Source organism: Macrobrachium nipponense, chromosome 24 (genome assembly GCF_015104395.2).
Source record: "Macrobrachium nipponense isolate FS-2020 chromosome 24, ASM1510439v2, whole genome shotgun sequence".
Classification (NCBI taxonomy): Eukaryota; Metazoa; Arthropoda; class Malacostraca; order Decapoda; family Palaemonidae; genus Macrobrachium; species Macrobrachium nipponense.
Genome location: NC_061091.1, coordinates 63,530,399 through 63,541,470, shown reverse-complemented (window position 1 = coordinate 63,541,470; position 11,072 = coordinate 63,530,399).

Genomic DNA, 11,072 nt, shown 5'->3' with positions numbered 1-11,072 from the left:
GTATCATAACAATATCATTTTCAAGGCAGTTTTGAAATCCAATATGGCGGCTACGTTTTGCATGTAAGGTTCTCATCAGTGACGGCCACCATCTTTCCCCAGCCTTCCCAGCACTCATTTGAACAATGTTAGCGTATATATGTAACGTTTATTGATCTTACTCAAGATTGCAGTTGTAATCAGCACAATAAAACAACATTTTGTTGCCTATATTAGTGAAAGTATGAAACTTTCCCGGGGTTATGGTTTGAACTGAATTCATTCTTACCTTGTATCCTTATTGCCATCACAACTGAAAACTCCACAGTGCTTATTTGATTGTAACTATACACATTTTGGTCTTAATTCACTCCACAGTGCACTTGAACCACGCTGTGGTTCCTGGTTCCTAAGCACTCACTCCGCAAACACAGTTACGAGCAGCAGACGACAACACTGATTATGAGATGCAAAGCTTTATTCCCTTAATTGTTTACTTTACTCAATATTAGTTTAACTTTACTTCAAAATGTTTATTTAATTGATGTCTATTATCCCTTTTTTGCAACCAAATTAACCCCCCAAAATTACAAATGTTTCGGATGTATACTTACGAGCAGACGACGTGAGGAAAAATGACTCATCGTTGCCAATCTAGTGGAGCGTCCACATACGCCGATGCATTTACAAACTGTTTCGATGAATTCTAGTTGTCATAGTAATGCAGTAATGATAAAATTGCTGTAATATGTACGTATATATAATACAAATAGATACGCTAAATTTCACTTTATTTCCCCCGGTTTTGTGTAAGTCTTATACCTAGTTTGGAGGGTAAACACATACCAATTGACAACACTGATAAACAATTGAAGAGCGCAAAAACACCGCAAAGAATGCCGTAGTCCCTTGAATAAGTGCTGGTAAGAGGTTGGGTTTAACGACTGTTGTGATAAAAGTGCCCCAGCGTACTATGGGTACAGTGGTGTCAGATTTAGCAAAGGAAATGGGAAGTTTGTTGACACAGCGACTCCGTAAACATCAAGATGGCGTCAATCTTCGAAACATTTTTAGTTGTAAGTAAATTTCTAAGCTTTTGTGAGATTTCCACTGCCGTAGTCACCCTTTTCACTACCCTCTGTTTAAATCTTAAAATTTGGCCTTAATTTCTAACTTTGGAGAAAATACTTACTTTGAAAGGAGAGTAGAGGTCTTTAGCTCCGTTTCTCACCAACAAGAAGTCGCGACTGATGCCCATCTCCGGTGTCAGGAAGCGTTATAATGTACTTTTTCGGAGGGTGGCAAGCGTTGATTGTAGGTGGCCTGTTTGGCCTGCTGTGATGTTTTACCCTATTAGAACAATTTTATCATTATTGCATTACTATGACAACTAGAATTCATACAAACAGTTTGTAAATGCATCGGCATAGTGTGAAGCTCCACTAAATTGGCAACGATGAAATTTTGCTGTCGTCTGCTCAGCAATGACAAGGCTAGAAATATTGGATTGTATCTAATTCAGAAATATGATATTGTTATGATACAATAAAGTTTGTTCATACTTACCTGGCAGATATATATATAGCTGTATTCTCCGAAGTCCGACAGAATTTCAAAACTCCCGGCACACGCAGTGGTCGGTCAGGTGGTAGTACCCATTACCGCCGCTGGGAGGCGGGCGTAAGGAACCATTCCCATTTTCTGTCAGATTTTTCTAGTGCCACTGTCTCCTGAGGGGAGGTGGGTGGGCACTTTGATTATATATACTGCCAGGTAAGTATGAACAAACTTTATTGTATCATAACAATATCATTTTGTTCATGAATCTTACCTGCCAGATATATATATAGCTGAATCCCACCTTTGGAGGAAGGGGGAGACAGATTCGATTTTGGGAAACAATTTCATATATATGATTGATATTTTGGTTCCTTAACTGTTAGCATAGCTGACTTCGTGAGTACCGTCACCCAAGTCTGCTTCTGCTTTACTAGAAGACTCCAGCTAGGTAGTGACCTGTGAAGCTGTTGAGTTCTAGAGGAATCTATCAACGGGGGCGTGACCACCATATGCAACTAGATCCTATATTATAGACCTCCAATTTCGGTACTGCATTCCTAGAGGTGCCAGCAAGGACGTGACCTGTGTAGCTGGTGCGCTCTAATGAACTGTCACGGGGAGCGTGACCACAATGTGACAGATCATATAGGTGTTGTTTAGACACCGAATGCTGTTAATGCTTCACTGGAGGTGCCAGCAAGGACGTGACCTATGTAGCTGGTGCGCTCCAGATGATTTGTCAACGGGGGCGTGACCACACTATGAGGGCGAAGCAAAAACATTACCACCTGACCTAGCCTATCTGGTTAAACTTCGTATAACCAAGGCTAATGGAGGGAAGTCCGCCTAAGGCGGCCTACCAAGACCACAAAACTAAACACCTACATAATCATAATAATAACAAAAAATAAAAAGAAATAAAATTAAAAAGTCCAAACTAACATATTATTTTCTAAATGATAGGAAGAGTGCCACTCTCTGTCCCCAATATAGTGTCTGCTGCGACATATGGGCCAAAAGAGTAGCAGTTCTTGTAGTAATCCTCACCTCCCGAAGGTAGTGAGAGGCAAACACTGAATTACTACGCCAAAATGTGGCATTCAAAGATGTCATTGAGTGCCATGTTCTTTTGGAAGGCTACCGACGTAGAAATAGCCCTCAGTCCATGCGCATTCACCTTCAACACTTTCATATCACTGTCTTGACAGGATGAATGCACTTCCTTGATGGTGCCCCTCAAGAAAAAAAAAAAGCCAAAGCATTCTTTGACATTGGTAACCTTGGCTTCCTGACCGAACACCACAAGTTATCAGAAGGACCACTTATAACCTTGGTTCCTATCTTTTTCAGACGGAGGGTTTGACTTCCTAGCTATTGCTTAGGAGTCTGCTTCGTCTCAAGAGCCTCAGCGAGGATGTGACCTATGGGTAAGAGTTCTTGTGGGTCTGCCGATGGGGTCTTATCCACTTACTCGGCAGAGCCCAACTGGCATTTGTCAATGGGTGCTAATCCACTCATATGACCATATACCTATGCCTATTAGCATAATTAAGGAGCACAACACCGATCCCGATCACCTGATCCTAACACGAGGGTTAGCGCTTAATTTGAAAAGAGTTATCCCCAAACTCCTTTCAAAAAATCCCCAATAAAAATCACTAAGTTAAACTAAAAATTAACTCACTAGTTAAGGATCAGTGTCGGCTCCCTAACCCAGCAGCGTATCGCAGACACGAATAACCAAGAGAAAAGGATCTCTTGTAGGTTAAATTGACATCCTTCGTGTAATGGGAGGTCAACACAGAATTGCATCTCCCGTAAGTGACAGCTCATATGTTCCTTTATGACATATTGTTATGGAACCAAGAAGAATTCATAAAAGCTCGCAATTCATGCATAGGTTCGAATGACTGGACATGAGGAACTTCAGAACTACATCCAAGTTCCAAGACGGCAACTTGGGTTGTTGAAACCTTCATCGTTTCGAAAGATCTCAAGAGATCGTGAAGGTCTCTGTTGTCCGCCAAGTCCAGGCCTCTGTGCCTTAAAGACAAACTAAAAGCACACTCTTATAACCCTTGATTGTAGAGACTGCAAGTTTTAGATCCCTTCTCAGAAAAGGAAGTCAGCAATCTGGCTCACAGAGGTCGTGGTGGAGGAAATGCCATTCTTCTTGCACCAACTCCTGAAGACTGTCCACTTCGATTGGCACACTGCGTTGGAAAACGCTCTTCTTGCACTGGCGATAGCTTTCGCCATTGACGTATAAAAGCCTCTCGCTCTGGCCAACTTTTGGATAGTCTGAATGCAGTCACTCAGAGCGAAGAGGACTTCTGTGGTACCTCTCGAAGTGGGGCTGTCTGAGTAGATCTGTCCTTACTGGAAGCGTCCTCGGGAAGTCTACTACGAAGGCCATGACCTCTGTGAACCACTCTCTCGCAGGCCAGAACGGGGCGAACAAAGTCATTCTCGTCCCTTCCGTCACCGCAAACTTTCTCATGACTTCCCCTAAGATCTTGAACGGGGAAAGGCGTACAGGTCCATCCCTGTCCAGTCCCAGAGAAGTGTGTCTATCGTCACTGCAGCTGGGTCAAGTTACTGGGGTAGCAGTACAGTGGAAGCCTCTTCGTGTCTGGACCGTCGCAAAGATATCCACGAGCGGACGTCCCCATAACCCCCACAGCTCTTGGCATACCTCCTGATGCAGAGTCTACTCGGTTGGCAGAAGTTGACCTCGTCTGCTGAGGAGATCTGCCCAGACGTTCTCTACTCCTGCTACAAACTTCGTAAGGATCATGACGTCCAGTGCCCTTGCCCATAGCAAGATCTCCTTTGCCAGAGCAAAAAGGGACTGAGACTGTGTTCCTCCTTACTTCTTCAAGTACGCCAGAGCCGTGGTGTTGTCCGAGTTGACTTGGACTATTTAATAAGAGACTTTTTCTTGCAAAGTGAAGATGTTCAGTCATGTATGCTAGAATTCCCCTCAACCCGAGGCTAAGGCCGTGATTGTAGGGTAGAAATACGGTTAGTCCGTCTCAATCCCGCAGGAGAGAGAGAGACGTAACCTACCGCGCATGGCAGACAATCAGATGGAACTGAGTACTGGCATTACGCATTAGTGACAGCAGACTCAGAGAACGTTCGTCGTTCTCCCACTGCTCTGCCTGAGTTGCCACCTACACCATTCTACGAATGAATAGGTTTACTATCATTATAGAGCAGAAACCAAAATCCATCAAACGTATATTTAAGCGAAACTGAATTTGCTAAATATAAAAAGGCTAATTGGTATTGCAATACCTTAAATGTTTAAAAATAGGGAAACCGCAACCCCTGAATAGTTGCAGGGAGAACCGATTAAATGTAATAAGAATAATCGTACTCTCGGTTGTCCTCCGTAGGAGTACTATGGTATGAGTATATACTTGAAACCATACAAACCGCTTGATAGTAATATGACGTAAGGGCAAAAATAATATTACTATGATACAACAACGCTTGTTCACCTTTACCCGGCAGATATATATATATATACATATCTGACTGGTAAGTTTTATGAACAAACGTAGAGTATTTTAGACACTTGGACAGCTCCTCCCTACTACATTCTGCCTCGCCGAGGTAGGGGAGAGCCGATCCACGCCCCGGTAGTGGTTTTGTCAATGAGAAATTATACGCTTACGCAATAGAATGAGAACACGGCATGGCATACACTATACTCACTACACTACTAAAACTTTCCAATGCAAACATGATTCCAGGCTACGCAAAGATTAAGAATCACCGATAGGGTATCACCCTCCAAAGACACTATTGTAGGCCTTGAAGGCATCACAGGTCTTTGGAGGGATAAATTCTACTGGACGGGTAACTTGTGTTACACGCCTGGAGGAAGACCTCCTTACACTATCACGTTCTAGTTTACGTACCTATGATTCATAAGCCTTTCCACGCAGAATCAGACATATTTTCACACTCGTTGCAGCGGTCTCAAACATACAAACATGTTTCCTACAATTCGCTCGCACTGTATGAGGGTCTACCGAAGTTTTCGGTAGCCTAACCTTGCATTTTTCCACACAACATACTCTGGCCTAGTCGAACTAGATCCAGACATCGTAAGTTTAAGGAAAAATCAAGCCAAAATAAAAACAATCCACAGTTAGCGTATGCCTAACCACCGATCCAAATCAAATAACCAAAAATCAATCGGGATACTCAAGTGACCAAAAGAGTTCCAAAATCCAATGACGGAGGTGCAGAAAACACTTGTTGTCTGCACCGGCGACAGAAAATATCTGACAGAAAATGGGAATGGTTCCTTACGCCCGCCGCCCAGCGGCTGGGTAAGGTACGACCACCGTGGACCGACCACTGCGTGTGCCGGGAGTTTTGAAATTCTGTCGGACTTCGGAGAATACAGCTATATATATATCTGCCAGGTAAGATTCATGAACAAAATTTGTAATTTTTGGAGGTTAATTTGGTTGCAAAACAGGGATAATAGACATGAATTAAAATAAACATTTTGAAGTAACATAAAGTAAAGTTAAACTAAATAATTAGTAAAGTAAACAATTAAGGAATAAAGCTTTGCACCTCATTAACTGTGTAGTCGTGTGGTGCCCGCAACTGTGTTTGTGGAGTGAGCGCTTAGGAACCAGGAACAGCAATGTAGTTCAAGTGCAATTTGGAGTGAATTACGACCAAAATGTGTATAATTATAAGTACTGTGGAGTTTCAGTTTTGATGGCAGTAAGGATAAAACCATCGATTACAAAGTAAAACTGAATTTCAGTTCATGACCCTGGGAATAAGAAGTTTCATACTTTCACTAATATAGACAACAAAATGTTTTATTGTGCTGATTACAACTGCAATCTTGAGTAAGATCAAGGGACCAGAGGCGGATGACGCTATATTGGATTTAAAAACTGCCTTAAAAACATATTTTACAAAGACCTCACATGCTTATTTTAGTTCGTATGGCGCTTACACATGTAACATTATGTTAACGAAACTTCAATCTTTTGAATGGTATGCTTAAAGATGTAATTGTATTCTTGTTTCACCAATTAAATATCAAGTGAATAAGGCCGATCCACCTAAGTACGATGGATCCAAGGCGGTATTTCCCCCTATCCACCTAGGTACCTAATACAAACTCTTTATTGATGAATGTATAAAAAAAGGAGCAAGTGAATATTCGCGGACCGCTGATTTTCTAAGGAAAAAAATATCTGCGGACCGCAGATTTTCAAGGGGTAAAGTTTGTTAATGTGTGCTGTCAGTAAGAACGTGGCAGAACGGCGCTTCGCGCCTCCGCATAGGGGAAACAACTGAGTGGACTAGCTGATCCAGTGTTGCCCGCTTGTTGATCCACCCTCTGAAAAAGTACTTTTGCTTACTTCGAAAGGAGAGTAGAGGTCTCAAGGTGTTGCTCCCACCACCGATGACTCATGACTGGTGCCCATCTCCGGTGTCAAGCTCGTTTCTTCTGGCAAGAGGTATTGTTTTGCTGCATGCGCTAGCCTCAGGTTTAAGATCAACTGGGTACTTGGATAGGAGTTGTAACTGCATACCGCAGATATACAAAGTAACCCCCAGAAAAATAGGGTAAAATGTCAAATAGCCAGCTTCTACTTTTTCCAGAAAAAGTACTTTAACACATCCTGTAACCCAGGATAGGTAGACATTAGTCAAGAGACAGCGTCTGTCGCAGCAATACCTCGAGACCTCTACTTTCCTCTCAAACTAAGTTTTTTTCTCGCAATTCACAAATTAAGGCCATAATTTCCAATTTTCAGGAAGGTGGTCACGATATGGTAGAGGTCGGTCATTCGGTATTTTACCCCATAGGAGGTATACCTAGTTTACAGAACGGGGGCCCTAGGTACCTCCGAACTTTAGCTAATTCCGTAGTATCTTATATTTAGTGCTACTTGTGGCGGTTCCAGAGGGGGTGAATACCCCATGGCCAGGTCAGGGCATGACTCTAAGCGAGGCTAGGAAAGTAAGGTTTAGGAAAGGTTAGGTTTGTTTATGACTGCGGAACCTGTTCCCTGTCATTCTACACTTGCCCAACATAAACAAAAGATGGTGAATAGCTACCTATAAAAACATCGACAAAAAATAAAATATTAACAAGACTGTAACTACTATATCTGTCGATGGTTGGTGAGAACCTAAGTATGGTAGTAGGCTAGTCTTCACTTTTACCCTCCTTTTTTTCTTTTTCTTCCACCATTACTGATTATCTGGTGTGTAGACTGTTTTAACTGTTATTGCACAAGTTTATTTTAGGCTATGGTAAAACTAAAGACTACTACCACAGCCTGGTTCCTGCCAGTCACTGATTGGAATATTAACTGCCATTAATGCTTTTTTTTATTATTTTTATATCTGTATATGTATATCATATACATATACAGTTTTTAGTTTGACACACACGCCCCCAAGGGGCTGGTTCTTAACAACTTCTTTACCAACAGTTTGTTTTGGGGTACACAGAGTACCACCATTCAAGACTATTGCAGAGTAGTACCGGGTACACGGAGGTGGTATGCACATACCACCATAATTCCCAACCTTCCTCTTTACAGCTCTAGACCTCTTATGATCCAGTTTGAAGGGTTTGTAGCAAAACAAACAGTATTGGATGTGCTCAGGAAGGTGATATGCACTGCCAGGCATATGTTAAAGCAAAATAAACATTATTGCTGGCTATTTAGATTCAGACATTTGGATATATACTGTGTATATATACATGCACATATACACATATATACATATATATGTAGATAATATAAACATTAGTCTTTGGAAAGAATTATAATCTCTCTGAAATAGATGAAAAAGAGTTACATGGCTACACTCACTCATGGTATCAAGTGTGGCAACTCTTAGAAGGGAAGATAGGGTACAATTTTTCACTTTGGGCCTCTGGGCAGTATAATCGTGGAATATGTTCTAAGCTCTGACACTGTTGTTTATTACAATAAATAAAAAAAAAGATGTAACCAAGAACCCTTATTCATTTTTTTAGATATACAATGTGAAAATGTAAAAAATCTTCTACGCAAGTATAAAACCATTTGTAATTTTTTTTTCTCTGCTTCTTTTCTCATGTCTTCTCTCTCTAAAGGTACTTCAGTAAAAAAGTTTATATGTGAATACGAATGATTATAGCAGCCAGGTGAAGTAAGACATTTACTTTTTATATATTTCATTACCAAGAAAATTGGTTTGGTAGCAAATGCAGTGTTTGCGTTTTGTTAAGCTTCTCGGTAGAGAAGAAGTTAATGCAGTGCCTGTTCTGGTTGTAAACCTGTGTTTACCGAAACATACATGGCAGTAGTCTTCAATTTTACCTGGCTACTCTCAGAGCTCAAGAAAAGCCATAAGCAAACAGGCTTCGGCCACTGTATGGAATATTTGTCTAGTGGATAGGTAAATGGGTCATAGAAAGTACTTTTTGTTAGAATAAATAAAAAAAAAGAAAATTAGCATTTAGCAACAAGAATAACAGGGAAGTATGCATATAAACAAGAGGAGCCATGAAGAACTACATGTGCTTGTCAAGAAAAACTTTCCCCTGAAAGTGGGACAGTGGCAACTCAAAGGTTATTTCATTACCTAACCCATGACATAGTGTTCTGCTTGACCCTGGCAGCTCCAACCTACGCTACCTTAAACTTGTGGCTCAAGTTTAGTTAGATGGTCTTTGATTCAAATTTTTACTTTAATTTTTAAAATTTTTATGAGGTTTCAGTGTCTCATGAAGTATAGCTAGATCTAGTTACCCTCCCATGAGATTTATCACAGGATATCAATTCAGAGAAATTTGCATGCAGTGACCATGTGAGTAACAATTTCTATTTCCTTACCAGTCCTGAAATTTAAGAATGCATCCTAACCTAACATAGGGCACAGCCGTACCCAACCTGGCCACCTTCACCCTCTCTTAACCTTGCTATCTTAAACTTACTAATTGTTCTTAAGCAATTGAGGATGGCCATATCATTACACAAATTTTTATTCTTGGAGCCTCTAAAGTACATCCTGAAGATCTGGTGAATCTCTGCATGATTTAGAGTAGCATCCTCTGACCATACAGAAAAATGGATACATGGTGACCATACTTGGAACAACTTTGAGCTTCCAACTGAAACTGTGGTGTTGAATTTGACTCATTACCCAAAAAGTGACAATAGCAGTTTAATGGATATACCGTAACCAAAGCTAGAGTATATACATAATGTCCAGCTTGATTGCATTTTAGGCTTGTCTTAGACCAAAAGGTTACTGAAACTGGCAAGGTTGTTAAGGGTAGGTATAAGTATACAAAGATGCTTAATGTAGGTCTAGGCTAGGCTTTGTTTTGTTTCATTTTTCCCTGATCACTTTGTCATTTTTCTCTGCAGAAGCAGTCATCTTTAGGCATGTGGAAGACTTTGTTTTTCCACATTTCTGGGTATATGATATGTTGTTAAGTAGCCATTTCAGTACAATTGCAAGTAGCTATTTTAAGCTGTGGCCCAAAGTAATTGCGTAATAAACCTTTGTTTGTACTGTATCAAAATTAATTCAGGTTTATATGCATATATATAAAGTGGGCGCTGAAAGTCTTTGCACCCCTGAAGGCTGCGCAAAGACTTTCAGCGTCTTAAAGAATCCTCCATATCAGTCACGGAAAATGCCTGAGAGAAAAAATGACTAATTGGCACCTTTTATTGTTTCCACTGTGTCCTTGATTAAGGAAACAATAACTGATCAGTAGCTCATTAGCCGTGGTGTAAGTCGGTTTTTTTTGCTGGCACTCCTGTCAGGATTTGTTCGTCTCGTGGTGTTGCCCTTGTGTTGCCAATCCCTGTGCCTTTATGCGTAATGGTGGGTCCTTATACTTCTAGGGAGGATCGTGTAAGGGTCATTCAGTATTTTGAATTAGGGTTAAATACCGCTGAAATTGTGCGGCAGACGGATTTGAAGCGTCGAACAGTTCAGAACATTGTTGCGCGGTACAAGGCGTCAGGGAAGAAAGAGGTACCTCTTCCCGCCAAGAAGTCTGGGAGGCCCCCGTTGCTGTCTGAACGATCTATTTCGCTACTGAGAAGGGAAGCAGAGCTTAATCCTTCACACAGCGCTCGTCAATTCAGGGAAGAAACCCTGAAATTTTAGGAAAGTGTAAAGTACGTACTTTACAGACGTACTTGTCATGCAAGTTGGGATTCAAGAGTGTTGTGGCTCCTAAGAAGAGCAAGCTAACTGACCGGCCTCCCAATATTAAGAAACGAAAGTTTTTTTTTCATAGATTTGGTAAATGGGACGTTAATAACTGGAAAAAAGTGTTGTTCACTGACGAATCCACATTCCATTGCTCGGCAAGCACCTCAACGAAAGTTTGGCGAAGTCCCCGCCTTAACAAGTGCAGTGACAAACTTATTCGTCCTCGTGAAAAGTTTTCCCAAAACTTTGATGGTATGGGGTTCTATGGGTTATGAGGGAGTTGGGGAATTGTGTATATTTGAAAATAA